Source organism: Grammomys surdaster, unplaced genomic scaffold (assembly GCF_004785775.1).
Source record: "Grammomys surdaster isolate TR1022 unplaced genomic scaffold, NIH_TR_1.0 137, whole genome shotgun sequence".
Taxonomy (NCBI): domain Eukaryota; kingdom Metazoa; phylum Chordata; class Mammalia; order Rodentia; family Muridae; genus Grammomys; species Grammomys surdaster.
In genome coordinates, this window is record NW_021604595.1 from 5,305,168 (window position 1) to 5,322,736 (window position 17,569).

A 17,569-nucleotide genomic window follows, 5' to 3' on the forward strand; every position below is an offset into this window, starting at 1 on the left:
ACAATAACATTTTTTTTAATTTTCCAAGCATGTGCCTGCGTATGCATGGATGCAGTGCCCACAGAGGCCAAAAGCTCTCATTAGATCCTCTAGAACTGAAGTTACAGTTGTCAACTGCCCTGTGGGGACTGGGTACATTGAAAAAGCATTTCATGCTCTTAATTGCTAATCCATCTCTCCAGGCCCAATAGGGTCTTTTTAGATATCAAAAACATAGCCTACAGCTAACATGCATAGGATTGTTCTTTGATGTGCATAAAAAATGAGTGACTATATGACAAGAAAATAAGCCATGTTGCATAGTACCAATAAATGTTTCTTTCATGAATAATCCAAAGAATATATTTAATAGCCTAAACAATAAACCCTTCTAATTTTCTTTCTTTCTTTTCTCTTCTATCTATCTATCTATCTATCTATCTATCTATCTATCTATCTATCTATCTATCTATCTATCTTTTGGTTTTTCGAGACAGGGTTTCTCTGTGTAGCCCTGGCTGTCCTGGAACTCACTCTGTAGACCAGGTTGGCCTCAAACTCAGAAATCCGCCTGTCTCTGCCTCCCAAGTGCTGGGATTAAAGGCGTGCGCCACCACCGCCCGGCAACCCTTCTAATTTTCAAAGGATCAAGTTCCAAATACCAAAGCATCTAGGTACAAAGTACCAAATACTCACAAACTAAATGTTTCCTCTTCTGCTGCTTCCATATCTAAAGATTACTTGCCATTCACATGTTATCTCTTATAAAAGGAGTCTGGATCCTGTGACAATTGTCTCAAGAAAAATGTGATTGCAATTAAACCTGTCAGAGCTCTCACACACAAGTGATCCTCCTCAACCAACTAGAGCATAGAACATTCATCCACTAAAAATGGAGCATTCTCCTCTAAAAAAAAAAAAGGGGGGGGCTGGTGAGATGGCTCAGTGGTTAAGAGCACTGACTGTACTTCCAGAGGTCACGAGTTCAAATCCCAGCAACCACATGGTGGCTAACAACCATCTGCAATGATATCTGATGCCCTCTTGTGGGGTGTCTGAAGACAGCTACAGTGTACTTACATATAATAAATAAATAAAAATTTAAAAAAAAAATGGAGTTCTCCATATACAGCGGACCCAGAATACCCAGTAAGGAAACAGTGCCACTGGCAGCTGGCACAGCAATTCTACGAGACATCAGTGGCATAAGAATTTAAAAATAAAACCCCAAAGAAATGGAACTATTTGGAAATACAGGCAACATATAGTAAAGGCCTAAATTTCAACTTCCCTTCTGAAGATGGCTAAATTTTAACCTTTAATGCTTGCTAAGGTTTAAGATTTGTATATATGCCCACCCTTTAAGGTCAGACAGCAAAAATCAAATTAAATTATTAGAACAAACCAAACTGAGGGGCTTTAGTGCACGGGAGGGGTCAAATCACAATATTCCATCTGTATATTCCAGGCGCAGTCCTTTGGATTTGCTTATTTATTCTCGGCTAGAAAAGGAAGACATCTCTCATCCCAGGTTTAATCAGTGTTAACAAGTCCTTGAAAACGAGGACAGAAAATAATCAACTACACCTTAGCTCTTCTCTATCCTAATCCACCAACCAGCCCAAACTGGAGTAAACTACTCCAAGGAAGATGAAAAGCATACTATATGGGGGAATCACGTTTTGGAGCTCTTTCCAAACCATAACGTGTAAAGCAAGATGTGTCAGAAAAGGGAAAGTATTTCCCAGGAAGTTGAGAGACAGAAGCCTGCAAGCAGTTACAAAGATGAAGCAGGTGGAGAGAAAACCAAAATGGGAAAGAATGCCGAGCAATGAGCTGTGGAATGATGGCATGAGTCTGTACTCTGCAAGGTCCCTGATCTGTCGACAGTAAGTACATTCTCCTTACTGCTGGCCTCAAAAATAAATATTGTTCTGCTAGCAAAATGGGCCAAGGTAGGATCTTGCTTACAGAGATAGAGGGAGGTGGGTTTGAGGGAGAACATAACTAATCATTTATAATGACTCTCTTCAACATCACCAGCCAAAATATGCCCTAATCTCTTTGATCCATTTTTAATGTGTCAATAGACTACACAGTCCTAGTCATGAATCAGTCCTGGGAAGAGTGGCTCTGGTCATTTGTAAGTAAGCCTAGTGAAAAGTCATTTCTAGCTGGGCATGTAAAAGCCCTCAGAGAGCAGCTAAGACACCAACACTGGTATTCTTGCAGGTCTGCAAAAGGGCTTTCTCCAGCATATTCCTCTCCATGCTCTGTCTCCATGTTACTTATGTACTTATGTGTTACTGTGACTGCCACGATAGTAAATCGTAAAACAAAGACAAGAATGATGATTCACTTTGAAAACTCAGGCAGAAGGACTGCTCAGTTCAAGGCCACCTGGGTACAGGGTATCCAAAAGCCAAAATATAAAAAATACTTTGCATTGAATACATGAGGCTTCTAAAATTTCTTAGCTAGAGTCAGAGCTTCATAAAAACAAGCTCTTGAAAGTCACCTACCTGGAAGCAGCTAAGTCATAAAACTATTAAAATCCCTGGAAGACCCATTCATCTTTCCAAGAAGTCATCTGTTCTCCCATAACTGCAGCTCTACACTCGCAACCTCCCAATCAAGATTGGGAAATGCAACCTATTCGTGTTTTTCTTCCTAATCTGCCTTGTGATTCTTGGTTCCTTGAAAGGGGTGCTTATCCCTACATAAAAGTCAATGAACATGCAGGGTATATGAAAATAAAAGAAATGTCAGAGAACAGTGTATGTATGTTCTCCAGGTTAAAACTAAGGTTTTCAAGCTTGGCGGCAGATACCTTTACCTGTAACTGTTTCCATTTTGTTCCATAATCTATCCTTTTATTTTTTTATAGTGTCTCCACAATACTCTGGGTACACCAGACTGTTTTAAAGTTTTAGCAATCCTCCTGACTATGTGCCTCTTGGATGCTAGGATTAAATCATGAACTGCATCACATGATTTAAAAGCAACCTGGACTCAGAGTGTACCCAGTGTTGTACTTTAATACCACTAGATTCGATGACACCTTTGTTTTCCAACATTTCCATGATGTATCAGCTTCAGAATGTAAAAAATAATAATAAATAAAAAAATAAAAATAAATAAATAAAAATCACCAACAAATCAGAGCTCGTGAGTGGCAAGCAGAGTAAAAGGTGACCAGACGACTGGGTAGCAAATTCAAATTCATCAAGAAAATCTACACATTGCTCATTGTCAAGTGCTTCATCAAATGGATGTGAGACTTCTTTATCATCGCTGAATTTTACTAAGCAAGTGTTCTAGTATTGAGCTATGCCAGACAAAGCCTAGGAAGGTTTTAAGGTGGGCAGGGAAGGCAAGGGGGTGTGAGGAATGCTTCACAATATAAGCCAATGAAAGTAATTTAAGGTCAAGAACCAAGAGATATGACTGTATGTGTGTGTGTGGGGGGGGAACATTTTAGAAAATGAACAAAGACAACATACACTCTGCTTTCTAGACCTAAGCATGCATGGAGCCTTCAATTTTATGAAATGAGACCTCATTGAATCTATGATCAAGTAAAATTTACCAAGGTTTAACAAGTTAGCTGACATTGTCTTGGTAGCTCCACCTTAGAAGAAAATCAAAGTAGGAACCCACTAGCTACCAGGAGTCTTTCCAGGAGTGAATTTAGCATGTTATTTCCTACACTGACTCCTGAGAGGTCTAGGCTGCTTAAATCTACATAGCAGGTAGACAGGGAGGTTAATGTACATCTGGGGTCTTCCAGGACCTCTTATGCTGGGTTGTTCATTCTAGTTACACAATGTTCCCTAAACATCCCTCTATGCTATTTGCCGAATCTCAGATACCAGGAGCCCAGCCCAACATATTTTCCATCCTGTGAACTTTCCACCCTAAACGTTCCACTATGATGGACTTCAACCATCAACCAAAACAAACCCTTCTTACATGTTTCCTGCTGAATCTTGTCACACAATGGGGAAAATAACTACCAAAACCCAAAACCTCCTTTTTAAGGAAACAAAAGGAAACACTACATACTAGCTCAAGAATTGTGGCATCTAAGAGGGAGAGAGAGGCCCTGAGGAGATCCCATTAGCTCAAAGACAGTACTATCATATAGGAAAACTCATACAGAAGCTACCAAAGATAAAGCAACAATATGTAGCTAAATGTGGCACATCAATTAACAGTAAAATGCAAAGAAATGAAAGGAGAACCATTACTGAGGAAACCAAAGAGACAGCTACAATCTAGAGCTATAGAGAGAAATCAAACCATCCAAACAACCTGATCATGATTCCTGTAGAACTGTAAACAGTTAAAAAATGTCCATGGGATGCTAGTGATCTAGATAGCTCAACAGATAAAAGTGTTTCCCCCTGACTTTGATTTCGGGAAGCGACATAATAAAGAGAATGGAGCCCCATAATTGTCCTCAGTTATCTATGTGCATGTATATATACAGGGAAAGAAGATAAACATGTATTTATTTAAACATGCAAGACCGCCTCAACCACTGTACAAACCCAAAAATGGAAATCGCTTCTAAGAAATTATAAAGAACAATCTAAATAAATTATGTAAAATAAAACCTTGAACTGGAGATTAATATCTGAAAATAACTTAAGATTAATATTTTATTAAAGCATTCTCTCTCTCCCTCTCCCTCCCCCTTCCCCCTCCCTCTCCCTCTCTCTCCCCTACCAAAAGAATTAATAATGAAATTAAGCTGGACGAGCAAAACCAAGCAAAAGCCAAAGTAGGGAACAGGTAGTCACTACTGTTTCAATAGATAAACTCCACATCAATGGAATAAGCACTGTGTGGAGGTCTAAAGACCTTAGTTCAGATCCCTAGAACCCATGCAAAAAGCTGTGACACAGTAACATACAGCAACTATAGCAACCAGAGCCCATGTCTTAGACAGGAAGGCAAGGACCAATCAAGTTTTATCTTCAACCTACACACACATATGCACAAAACAGAGCAGAAAACTCTTAAATCAGTGAACATTGGAAAGCACAATGGAACAAGTTATCTGTACATTTATCTGTTATGAACAAGAACTTTTTTTGTTGTTTTGTTTTTGTTTTTTGAGACAGGGTTTCTCTGTGTAGCCCTGGCTGTCCTGGAACACACTCTGTAGACCAGGCTGGCCTCGAACTCAGAAATACTCAGAAATACGCCTGCTTCTGCCTCCCAAGTGCTGGGATTAAAGGCGTGCGCCACCACTGCCCGGCAACCCTTCTCCCTCTCCCTCTCCCTCTCCTCCCTCTCTCTCTCTCTCTCCCTCTCTCTCTCCCTCTCCCTCCCCCTCCCCCTCTTCCCTCTCCTCCCTCTCCCTCCCCCTCTTCTCCCTCTCCCTCTCCCTCTTCTTCTCCCTCTCCCTCTCCCTCTGACACACACACACACACACACACACACACACACACACTCTCTCAGAGAGGAATAAATCTGCTGTATACTGTATTCTTGCCAGCAAAAAATGAAATCCATAAGAACTAGCTACACAACATAAGAAGTACCAGAAAGGCAAAATGTTCTTAGGATGAGGAAGTTCAAAGGCAATCCACAGACCAGGCCCAATACTAAGCTCCTTACCATCCCAGAAGAAATGGCCCTGACTATATATAGTGCATATGTACACATGCACACACACACACTTTAAAACTTTGCATATATTGACAGGAACTGACACAGATTAATTCAATATAAGGACACAGCTACTGTCTGATAATTAAACTTTAAAAAAACTTTCTTCACAACATAAACTGAGATCAGGTGATAAAGGCTTTTTATCCCAGCAGAGGAGGGCAATCTCTGATTTCAAGGCCAGCCAAGTCTACACAACTAGAGCACTGCACAGAGAAACTCTGACTTGAAAACAAACAAAGTCAAAATACCAATAGGCAGCTGGACATGATGGCTCGGGAGACCCCTTTAATTCCAGCCCTGCAGAGACAAAGACAGCAGAAGAACCACTGTAGGTTTGAGAACTGTCTCAAGAAGAAGAGGGAGAGGAGAGGAGGCTTATTGGCTATGTACCTTACCAAATATTTAAATTTAAATTCCTTCTGTATCTTGAAATTTGGGATTTAAAGGAAAGGAGTAAGAGAAGGAATAAAAATACAAGAAAACTGAAGTGCACCTTAAGTTAGTGTCATAGGAAGAACCAAAGGGACCAGACAAAAAAAAAGGAGGCAAGTTCCCTTAGCATCACTAAGTAAAGATGGCCGTGGGCAAGTCTCTGGCCTTTACTTTGAGGAGGATAGACGGTGAAAAGTAGAAAGGAAAGTAACTTATTATGTGAGATGTACCAGTCAGATGTACTCTAAAAGTAAGATTAAATTTACAAAGTACATCTTGGTTTCCATATATAGAGCTAAGAATTATAACATGGGAGAAAACAGAGACAACAGAAAGTCAGATGTGGAGATGCACAGAAGAAAAGGCACCTTACCACACACAAGAACAGGTGGGAACACATGAACACACACACACACACCCCTCTCTAATGTGACAGACTGACAAAGATCTCAACTATTATAAATAGGATTGTGTACTTCTGAAATATGATGGCTCCTTTTCAAAGGTTTTCTTTTCTAGTACTTTATTTAGCTACTTTTAGAACTTTATATATTCTCAAAAACAAAGGTCCACCAAAGGCCAGATACTCTTCACCAGGCCATGGAAATACAAAGATAAACATCTGTACTGAAGTTAAAAGCAACTTTCAAAGCCTGAGCCATCAAGAGGACCCAGCCTGGCCCATATCTCTTCTATCACAAACACATTCATAAAACTGAACACTGGTGATATCAATTTCAAACAAGCCTACGAAATGAGCTTTAACTATTCAGAGATGAATGTCTTAAGGGAATCTATAAAAATTCTACTCTACAAAACAAAGCCAATGAGCCTAAAAGCCTAAAGCAAAGAAAAAAACTGTCTTGTCTGGTAGTTATCATAAATGTTAGGACTGCTGGAAAACACACCATCTATTACTTCTATCTCCCCTTTCAATTTTAAGTAACAGAAATGAGCCAAACCCTACTGGAAACAAGTCAAATTGGTTGCTGCATTCCTGTGTTGGGGGAGGAGAGGGGAGAGAGTGACAAAGAGTGCTCACCATGTCTAACAACCCCTACCTGAGCAAACCCATACAATTCACAAGTGACACTTATGGCTGTCGCCTCCTTCACAATCCTAGGAACTCCAAACCCTTACAAATCTAGATCTAATGTCTTTCATCAGAATGTGAATCTGTCCAAACTAAATTTCGGCATAGAACATGTTTCAGGATGGCCGATTTATTCAGAAATGTTGAGGTGATATTTATATTTGTCCACTAGGGGTATGTAAAGGAAGGCAAAAGCGTGTGATATCAGTTCATATTATTTAAAAAAAACCATAAACACTAAGACAGGAAGAAACTGGTACCTAGCAGTCTCCATGGAAATCACAAAGCTTGCCAGACACAGATTTACATGAGTGGTGGAACTGATATCCCTGCAATCTGACCTCTGAAGTAACAAAAACAAAATGGCCTCAGGAATCAAATTGTTTCAGAAGTTCTGAAGTCTCCATAAATAAAACAAAGTTATAGAAGTCTGTGTGTTTACTTGGGACTTTAGGAAAAGTATTGAATTAAATATACATTATCATAAGTACCTAAAAATTTGTCATTGGCAATAACTAATGACTAAGTAAAAATCATTGATGTTAACTTTTATTCGACACTATGCCATATTTAATGCCTGTGTAAAAGTAACTTATTTGCCTGTAGTACTTTTTGTCTCCAAAGCTTACTGCTTGCAGTCTGCTAACATAGGCCTAGTCTTGGAAACTAGTTATTTTATTACAAAAAGGTAGCTAGGCTGCTGAAGTTCAAGTCTGTCCTGTTCAGCTTGTAGCAGCGCCCTAACTTGTCCTTCCCTGTTTCTTAGAAAGGATACCAGGAATATGAAGAGCATCTTGCTAATGTTCTAACTCAATGTATTGTGTAAAGTCTGAGGCTCCCAAGAGCAAGGAATGCTGTGCTACCACCTGATTTTATCTCCCACAAACCCCTCTGCCTTAAAAAGTAAGCACAGCAGCCTTCAGCCTTTCCAATCCCTTGTGGAAGGCAGTCACAGATTTTTAACTCTTAGACCTTCTTAAATGATGAGCCTGAGGCCCAGTCAATGATGGATGACTGGTGGGGAGGGAAGATCATACCCTGACCAGGACTGTTTAACTGATGATCTCCTCTATTCAAACTTGAATCTCACTTTAGAGAAGAGCCCTTAGATCAGCACTTCCTAACCTCTTTGGGTAATTATAATTGCATTATAATTCAGAACATTACAATTAGTAGCAACAGAATAATTTGATTAGGGGAATTGTATCAGAGTCACAGTATTCTGAAGATTGATAGCCATTTCCTTAGATGAACTAAGGGTGGGGAAAGAGGGACGATGGACCTGGATCTCTTTGTCCCTCTTCCCAGTGTTGCCACATTAAATAACCCCTTTTTCTACTTCCCAGTATTAATTTAGCTCTTTTATTTGGCTTATTCGGGATAGTGGGACGTGCTTGAGGCAAAGGTTGAGATCCCACATCTGATAACAAAAGGATGCCTGCAAACCAGGCTGTCAGAGAAGTACAAAGAAACACCCCTTAGGCTATCAGCCTAAGCCCACGAAAGGATTACAAGGGTCACAATAGCTCCACTCCAAACTTCTAGCTCTACAAGCAAAATCCCACCCTCCAGAAGCTCCTGCTTCTACTAACACTGCTTTGTTTCTCATGGCTACTGGGTCTTATTGGTACATGTGCAACACCAGCAAACTGACTAGCCAAGGAGAGACTGGAAAAATGAAACTGTCTCCTGGTCTTTCACTGTTACAGGCCCTCCCTAAAGGGAGAAAGGTGGCACAAAGTTCTAGATGTCTATCAAATTAGTCTTCACAGGATACATTTCCTACTAATAATACCTAATACAAGTAAATCATCCCAAGAGTGGTAGACAGCACTCTGAGGTGAGGGCACTCTGACTAATCATAGTAAGACAGGAGCACACTAGATGCTGTAAAAGGAAAACAAAAGAACCACTACCACAACAAGGAATTTAACACTCCAGGGGGTGAGCCCTCATGACCTATTGTGTGCTCAAAGTACCATACCCTGCTCTTAAATCTCCTCTCATAAATCAACCACATTAAAGATCAGGTTTCCAACATCGTGACCTTGACAGCCACACATAAAGCTGAATGCCTTGGCTTCACTCCTGTCAACAAGAGTGCAGAGCCAGTAGAGCAGGATCCAGCATGGCCTTTCTGTCACAGTGCCATTATAAACCTACTTCCACCTGTGGCAGCAGCCTCATGTCCTTGAAAAGTCACACTCAGAATCATCAGGCCACTCACAAACTACAAAACACAACTCTTCTATATTCCTTCACTGTGTCTTTAAATAGGTCTCTTTACTGACCTATTCAAGGTAAGAAGAAGCCTCCAGGTGGGTTTTCCTACATACTAGAGGTGTACAGAAGAGGCAGGCTCTTTTGCTCATGCCTCTGATTTCTTGCATATAAAATGGATTCTTTAAATAAAAATCCAAGGGATTGTGGTGAGAATTACTTGAAGCCATGTACATAGCAATCATGGAATTCTGTATACTATTTTCAATTACACATATAAGTCAACTATGGGGAAGGGTGGAGTAAAAGAAACCCTCCCAAGCACAAAGAACCCTGAGAGGACAACTAAAACTCACCCAAGACCAGAGAACCTGCAATAGGACAGCAGCTGTGCCATCAGCTCCAACCATGACTCCAAGGAAAGAAAGGAGTGAGGCTAAGGACATACATGACGAAAGCCCTCAAGCCCTACTTCAGAACTTCAGATTTCTCATCCAGGAAAAGATGCAGGCATTTAGCCAAAGCAACACAGATGCAGCTCCCAAAATTATCATCTTTATCTGGATAATAACAGTTTGCCCTGACTGCAAGCATAGGCTATAAAGGGGGAAGTGCATTCCAAGTGCCATACAGTATGCATCTATATAAACTGAACTCCCAATCCCTGGCTGCCTTTGGTTAGTCACTCAGGCATAACTAATCCCATAGTGCTTCACCATAAGACCTCATTCACCACACATCTTAATCACTGTTCTATTGGCTGTCAAGAGACTCTTTGACCAGGGCAATTCTTATAAAAGTACAGTTTCAAAGTCCATTATCATGGTAGGAAGCATAGCAGACATCGGACTATAGAAGCCCCTGAGAGCTGAATCCAGAATGGGAAACACACACACACACACACACACACACACACACACACACACGAGCACAAACTAGAGCTCAAGCTGGACATACACCTTTGAACCTCAAAGTCGAACCTAAGTCATAGTTCCAATATGTCCACACTTCTTAATCCTTCTAATACTATCAAAGAGTTTCTTTCACTCCTTGGTGACTGGGCATTCATATATCCTATGTGGAGGTTCCAAACTCCTCCTCCTAGGGCGGTAAACTTCATTCCCACCACTATCCTGCACCATGATCACCACCAAAAACATTTTTGACCTCCATATCCTTCCTTCCACAGAAAGCTAAGCTGCACTGCACCTTAAGACTTGATGAAATATACAGAACAAAGTAGTTTTGACTTGTGAGAAAGATACAGACGGACTGACCATCTGCTTCAGTGAGTAGGAACAATGATAGATTTCCATAACCCAACCCCGTACACCCAAAACAAACAAGCACCATCCACCAGGCAGTTAAACATACTAAGACAGAAAGGGAAAGAAACAAACTCATTTCACCCATAAGGCATTTTGTTTGACCAGTTTCAAGTTACACAGACTGCTAAGCTTGGGGAATCAGACAACACAGGACTTGAACATGAACAAAGATCCACAGGGGAAACCTAGCTACAGAATCTAAGTAAACAACAGGGGAAAGCTTCCAGGTAGCAAAGCGTACACACTACACTGGAGAAACCAAGTGCTGGGCCCCTCTGTGTTTATTCACCTGAGACTCACTTGGGGGCCTTGCTTTCACCTAGTGAGCATGTTCCCTAAGAAAGTCTGGGGATAAGGAATGCACACTGCAGCAATACATACATTTCCCAAAGCACCTTTACCTGTCTGTCCCTTCAGGTCACAAACATGTTCATACCACTGATGAAAAATGAGGACAATTACTATCCAAGAGGGAGGAAAAACTGGCTAAAGTCACAAAATTGCCACAGACCTATCTCAAGACCCACCAAGAACAGTGGGAAGAACCATTCTCTTGGTTCTCCTGCCTCAGGAGAACACATTAAGATAAAAAGCCCTAACAGCAGAGAATTCCACCAGGCCTTCAGAACTGTATTTTACATGAAGTAAGCTGAAAGTTTTCACTTTCTGTATATTGTCAGTTTATGAGGAATAAAAATATCATTCATTGCATAAAAGAAGGAATGCAATTTGCAGAGACGAAGTTATATACTGGTGCACATGATTTGTGAGGACCATAGATAGGCAAAACTAACCAAGTCAGTGAGCAAGGGTGTGCCCAAGGCTCAGTTCACAAGACAATGGCTATCTATCTCAAAGGAGGCCCTGTTCCCATGTTCTGGGTAGAGGAAGAATCTTCGAGAACAAAGTCTATATTTGACACATGATTTGAAAAGTGACATGATACAGTTTGAATCCTCTGTTCACATTTTGTTAATGAAGCTATAAAGAATGAGTAATAAAAATCTTAGAGATACTTCCAGAGAATTAAGGTGGCTTTATAGTAATTATCACCATATCATCTTATCAATGTAAAGCCTCATTCAGAGAAGGGTTTTAGAACTTCAAAGATATAAGCATTTCTAATACTCATTTGCTTTGGGGTGAGACTCTATACTTACAAGTCAAACACAATAACATTGAACTAGTATTTTTCATTAAAGTAGATGAAAAGCTGATGGTTGAAGATAATGATACTTGAACTTTTATGCCCTTGTTGGGTGATTCTCTCTCACACACATAAGGAATACATGTTTTTAGAGTCAAAAGGCAGGATTTACCTTCTGCCCGTATGTAACAAAAAAAAGCCCACTGGAGACAATTCACACGTGGTGGTGGTGGTGGTGGTGGTGGTGGTGGTATGTGCATGCAAATGTGTGGTGGTCAGGACATATGCCAAGCTGACTTGTATCCAAGCTTCGGATGTTTCTAAATGTCTCTGCCTCCATACCAGCAGCAGGACTACAGATGCTGGCAAACATGCTCAGCTTCTATATGTATCCTGAGGATTTGAACTCAGGTCTTCATGTGGTTTATCTACTGAGCCATCTATCCAGTGTAAGCTTATTCAGGATTCAACATAAGAGTAAAAACTCAGGGCCTAGAAAAATCTCCAAGTTGAGAATGAATTTGAGTCCATGACAGCCAGAAATATACAGACTCTTGTCCAGTCCACTCCCCACCAAAGGGGGGAGGGGAATTCAATCATTCAACCAACCAATCAATCAATCAACTACATAAATTATTCTAGAAGCAGTAAAATCTAAGACTAAATAGTAAAAATGCAATAATATGATCAGCAAACAGCAAGGGCAAGAAAAAAAGAACATAATGCAAATGAAATCTCAAAGTTTGAAACAACACTAGCTGCTAAGAATCACCAGTCGTATAAACAGTGGGATCCTAGTCTGGAGAATGAAATAAATATATACAGATAACCTCTTTCAAAAATCGAAGAACTATGCAAACCAGCAGATAGAAGTGTTATCACTGACATGCTGCTGGAGAATCAATTTTTACATGGAATTCTATATCGAGCAAAAGTTACTGTCCAATAAGAGGTGATGCTACTTTACCACATATGTACAACCTTCACAGAGTAAGAGATATACATGAGGCGAAAACAAAGAACAGATCATGCTTTAAAAGTCATCCACCACCAGCTGAGTAGAAATACTAAAATCTTTCCAGTAAAAAGAAAATGTTGCCAGGGCATTTAAATATAAAACATAGAAGTAAAGCCTAAGTTCTATCAACTAGGCAGTTAGATTCAAAGTGCTAAGTACATAGGGCAGGGCAGACCCTTCAGTCCAAGCACTGGGGAAACACAGGCAGGTGAGTTCCAAGTCAGCCTGGTCTAGAGACCAAGTTCCAGGAGATGCATAAGAGAGACCCTATCTCAAAAATGTAAAGGGGGGAAAAAGAGCTTAAATACATCAATATTTACTTCCACAGTGATCTTGACAAAGATATTAGATTTCTATATTTTAACTTTCTGCTTATGAATATGAAGTGTCTTTCAGTCACTATAGATCTAAAATGATAAGTCTATATACAATTTATCTATTTGTAAAAATAGATAATTCCTCAATTCTGTAACAGAATTTGGAATATCCTGGATAGCTGAAGTGTAAAAACTAAATCAAATGGTTTTTTTTTCTTTTATCAATTTGTTTTAAGGGTTCCAATAAGTTAGTGAATTTAACCTTAAACAATACCAGTAATAAGGTTTTTTTGGGGGGGAAGATGCTAAAAAAGGATTCATTTCAGGAATTCATTTCAGAATTTACGGTTCTTCAAAATTCATTGACTTTTAAGCAGTGGATCCTTTGTAACAGCCCTTGATATTCTCTCCCTTCCAAACCTAGAGATACCTTAAAAAACAACAACAACAACAACAACAACAAGCGTCAGCATTACAAGTTAGTAACCTGTAGACCTGATCTACTAGAGAATGCTCACAGGTATTCATATCTACAAGTTAAACTGGATTCAGTCGTGACTCCAGACAACCCAGGAATCTGTACATGAAAAGTCAGTTTAAATGGAATAATCTAAAACAGGATTTCATTTCTCCTATGCCCTACGCTGGTAGTATTTTATATAGTTACACAGAAACATTTTCTTTTGAAAAGCATATTATATTCCAAAGGCATGAATTACTTTGGAAGACTATCTTCCTGTCAGGGATTTGGGCATTAGGAACGAGGGCCTCTACCACAAAAGCTGAAAAGATGACTAAGGTATGAATAGTCTAAGTGGAATCTGTTCAACACCTGTTTTTATAAACTGTAATTTGCACCACTCCTGATATCTGAAGACATGCATTAAGCTCAGTACAGGAAAATCATTACCATTCACCCTAAGGATCCTTTTCATGACCTCAGTTCACTATAAAAGAGGGAAAACGGCTCTAGTATTTCCTCTGCCTACAGTTTGCTGTGCCAGGAAATGGTAAAGACACATATCAAAGCATGCAAACCAAAACTCTCTGCAGTAACACTGTCATGACTGAGACACACAGACTATGTACCACACATCTTTATCATTCTCTTCAAACTCAGCTGGCTCATTTGATTACTGTGGTTAGTTTATCCTCACAACTACTCCTCTAAAATGGTGTTCTCACCACTACTCTCCACAGGACTGACCTAAATCTGTTCATTCTTGTGTCCACATGCACTGAAATACATGTAAATGCTTCCTCCAAAAGGGTGCCCGAATGAAATGAGACAGCTTAAGGAAAAGGTCTAAGCATGGTCATCATAAAGTTTTTCCAAATTAAATACACAAACAGAAAACCCTGATGTATGTTATACATATCACTGATCACAATAAACAAAAGAAAAAAAGAATGAAAGGTCAAGAATAAGGATACATAACTAATTACACCACTGGGGAGACTGAGAGCAGGATCACAGCCTTAACTGCTTCACTCAACTAATATATAAACAAAAATCCCACACATGAGCCCCCAGGTGTATGGCAAGTGTCTCATCACTTCCTGTCTTCATTTGAAGACACTGCCCAAACAAGCAGAAAGGTCAGCTTTCAATGGTATCTTTAATCGACAAGATAAAAGGGACATTTAGGGCTTTTGAAATAAGAAAAACACAGACTCATAAAGACCCATTGGTTTTACTATTTTCTGCCTTCTAAATATATCAGGGACCAACCATGGCACAAGTATGTTGAATATATACAGTTTAACCTGATTTCTAGAAGGTCATCTTAAACAACAGAACTTAAAAAAAAAAAAAAAAACATTTAAGAGTTAAGTGCTCTCCATGGGTAGAAAGTCAGCCCCATATATCAGAATTGAAGATGTATTCACTGCATATAGACTCTAGAATGAGGACCTCAACAGCACGATCTCATTCTCCTCTGTCTTCTTTCCCTAACAAACAAAAGTGAAATAGGTAACTAAGACCATTCAACACAGTAGCAGTAACTAAATGGGAAAACGATAGCTATCAATCACTACTTCAGATCAGACATGAAATGAGGTTAATTGCAAAGCAAATATATAAATCATGACCTGGACTTTTAAGATTGAGTATTTTGTCCCAGATATTTTAAATATCAAATACAATGCAAATGGACGCTAAATACTCATTGTAATGAGCAATCTGCAGGAATTCCAAGCCATTTATTCTAGTTTAAAAAAAAAAAGTTCAAAAAGACAACACACTAAATATGGAACAGAACCAAAGCAAAGTATCGCTTCATATTGTAAACCTAACAAGACTACAGATTCAAGTCTATAATCTAGCTCTATGTAAATGAGTGTGCCTCACACTGGCGTAATTAGCATTGGGGCTAAGTAAATGGCTGAACAATTAAGAGCATGCACTGCTCACAGCACCAAATCAGGCGGCCTCCAGTTACAGAGGGATCCAACTGACCTCTAAAACTCCTGTGCACAACCCACAGAGACACACATGCACACATGTAATTAAAAACTAAAATTGCTTTTTACAAAAGTGATGAAAAGCCAGTATCACCCACCTATCTAACCATAAGCCACATACATATCTAATAAGTTTTACTAATAGAGTTTGACTGTTTCTCAAACAGATGCTGCAACTAATTCTACTCTCTCCCCTTGTGTTTTCTTTTGTGACAATGAAATCTTTTGCTTTAATTTTTAAAAGTTTACTTTTATGTGTATGAATGTTTCCTCTTAATATGTGTAAGCTGCCATGTGCATAAATCAGATCCTCTGAAACTGGAGCTATCAGTGGTTATGAGCTATACAATATGGGTGCTGGGAATCAAGCCCAGGTCCTCTACAAGAAGAAGAACAAGAGCTGTTTGCTGCTGAAGCGGCTCTAGCATCCTGGAATAGTAAGAAAGCTATTTCCTATTTCTACTGTCCTACAAATACAGGTTAAATGACTACTTTGCACTCAACTGCACTAACCATATAACATCAAAAGAAAAGGCCACCATCACTGTCATCCAAGAGAATGAGACACTGGGGAGGGGTGGATGGCCACTCACACTTACAATAGTGAATATTGGCTCATATAGACTCAAAAAATGTACGCTCCAAATAGAGGTGAAAGCTGATGTCAGGGGCATGGATGGACACCATCCATGCTAAAAAAAAAAGCACAGATACTATCACACATACCAATGCATTTACTGAAGAGACTAGTTTTTCCAGCCTTAAGTTCTAGTGGTGGTTCCCTTTACAAATAGGAAAAGAGGCTCCTTATAGAATACAAGAAAAGGCTCATCACAGAAAAGCACAAGCCTACTATATAGCAATGTAAGACACAAGTGAGAGGTGCAAGACAATGGCTACAGAAGTTATTATACAGACTCAACATAGACCATATGCTATTATACACCAAGGAGAGGAGGGCAAACCAAGAATTTGAGCTATGAAGCTCAACTTGCAGGAACTATTAAGCACAAATCATGGCTAACAACATCCTTCCCCTAATTTTTCTCTGTACTTCATTAAAGATGGACATCTAAATTGTTTCCAAAGGGTCATTATAATCAAGATGAATCAACCAAGAAGCTCAAACCAAGGGAAACTTTGCCTTTTAAAATATAGACATAGGAGCTAGAGAAATGGCTCAATGGTTAAGAGCACTCTGACTGTTCTTCCAGAAGTCCTGAGTTCAATTCTGAGCACCTGCACGAGAAAATTAGTCATAGAGATAATAATACAGTAACTAAAGTATTAAATGCAAATTTAAAGGGGGTTGACAATAAGACATAAAATAGGGTAGATGCTGGCAAAGGGATCTTTAAAAATCTAGTTAGAACTGTTACGTAATATCACTGCCACAAATCTTGAAAGAGCTATAGCCTACCACCTTACTGAACTATCTTAAAATTACATAAAAAAATCATATAAACATAACAGTGTTCTATCCAACTGGTTTATGGTTGGGTTAACATCAGACATACTAAGATTATAGACAGTAATTCCTATTGTCATGACAAGAACAATTATTTTCTAATAATACCACAGGAAGTCTCTATCATTTTAGGGAAAAATATCTCTTCAGAAATGACAAAAACTCATTTAATATATACTTCAGAACTTCTACTGATTAAGAATAAATTTGATGGGCTGGTGAGATAATACAGCTGTTAAAGAGGATTGGCTTCTCTTCCAGGGGTTCTGAGTTCAATTCTCAGTATCACATAGTGGCTCACAACTATCTATAATAAGATCTGATGCCCTCTTTTGGCCCACATGTTGTACATGCAGAAAGCAGACATAATGAATGAATGAATGAATGAATGAATGAATGAATGAATGAATGAATGAATG

The 17,569-nt window shown here is 39.3% G+C and overlaps 1 protein-coding gene across 4 annotated transcripts in view; it reads right to left on the reverse strand.

Moving 5' to 3' along the window:
- Jarid2 (jumonji and AT-rich interaction domain containing 2) overlaps positions 1-17,569 on the reverse strand; it is a 182,580-nt gene that overhangs the window by 53,709 nt on the left and 111,302 nt on the right. The gene's annotated exons all lie outside the window — the stretch shown is intronic.